At 36.4% G+C, this 1387-nt stretch overlaps 1 pseudogene; it reads left to right on the top strand.

The window, feature by feature from the left end:
* Positions 1-1038: 1038 nt before the first annotated feature.
* Positions 1039-1180, top strand: LOC123574299 (small nucleolar RNA U13; annotated as a pseudogene).
* Positions 1181-1387: the final 207 nt, after the last annotated feature.

A 1387-nucleotide genomic window follows, 5' to 3' on the forward strand; every position in this document is an offset into this window, starting at 1 on the left:
TAGTTGCGAGGACTCCTTTTCCCACATGGGCAAGTTCACCATGAGATCTGAAAGTTAGGTGCTGCTTGGCAGTGCGCTACACTTTATGTCTCGGTGACCAGCAGTCACAGATGGGATGGGAACACTAGGATTCTGGAAGGTAAAGAGAGAAAGCCTGAAGTTTAGCAGTTTCTACACTGTCACAGTCACATGATAGCCTCTTTCGAAGTAAAGAAAAAAAATTCACCTATTTAGACCATTTTAGAATTGAAGGTTGTCAATTTTATGATTTAAGAACATTATAAAAATATTTCACGAGTCACTGTACCATACCAAGAATCAGATGCCTGGATACACAATTAGAGGAATTAATTGCACTCTTTTTAAATTAAAATGACTCTTCCATATACCAGGTGACATGGCTCCGCCTCATTCAAATGTTCCTTCAACTTTCCTGGCTTACCTTAGTAGAAGAATATATTCCCAAATTTCAGAACACAGCTGTAACTAAGATACCTTACTAGCATCCAAATGGTAGTACAGTCCTTATAGATGATGTAAAGTAGAAAGCCTTTTAGTTGAGCTTTGGAAAGAAACACCAAGTCCCAGGTAAGTTAGGGTTGGCTTAATTAAAGATAAAGTATGACTTTAGCAATTTTATGTTTTTTATTTTCATAAATTCTGTCTTATTGGATCAAGAAGTTCTTTTGTGGGTTCATTTCGACAATGTGCCTGTCAGTTTAATCCAATCGTAAGTAAATTTAGTCAAATAATCAGTTGAAATTGATTTAAATGGATTGACAGGTGGTTTTGAGGTCTTCGGATTATTACCTCTGAGGCTATTTACTCTACCTGTGTGTTCTAAAGCCAGGAATGTGGCCCAAGGGAAGAACACATAATGGTAACCATAAAAGAAAGAATATGACTTTGTGTAAATATAGGTGAGGCCAATGAAAACATGACAGGCCAAACGGAATCCCGTGTGATCAATTTTTTTTTTTTTTTTTTTTTAAAGTTCCAAGTCAGTAGAATTGCTTTTACATGAAAAGACTGAATCGGATCCTTTTGTAGTTTATGAGCATGATGATTGGGTGTTCACACACGGGTGTGAGATGTGCCACCCTCTTGGGTGTTCACACACGGGTGTGAGATGTGCCACCCTCAAACCTTGTTATGACTTCGGCATATTACCCAACTGACCTGAAGGAAGGTAAAAAAGGAAAGACTGACTCTTATTTAAACAACAGTATTGATACTTGACACTGTTGATTTCCTTTTCATATTCCTAGGAGTATCTATTCATAACAGTATGAAAAACATTGCTTTGACTTATATTCTCAAACATTTCTTATGTTTGGTAGGTAAGAAAGTATATTCTATTATATCTCAAACTAAGATATAGTAGTAT

Source organism: Macaca fascicularis, chromosome 6 (assembly GCF_037993035.2).
Source record: "Macaca fascicularis isolate 582-1 chromosome 6, T2T-MFA8v1.1".
Taxonomy (NCBI): Eukaryota; Metazoa; Chordata; class Mammalia; order Primates; family Cercopithecidae; genus Macaca; species Macaca fascicularis.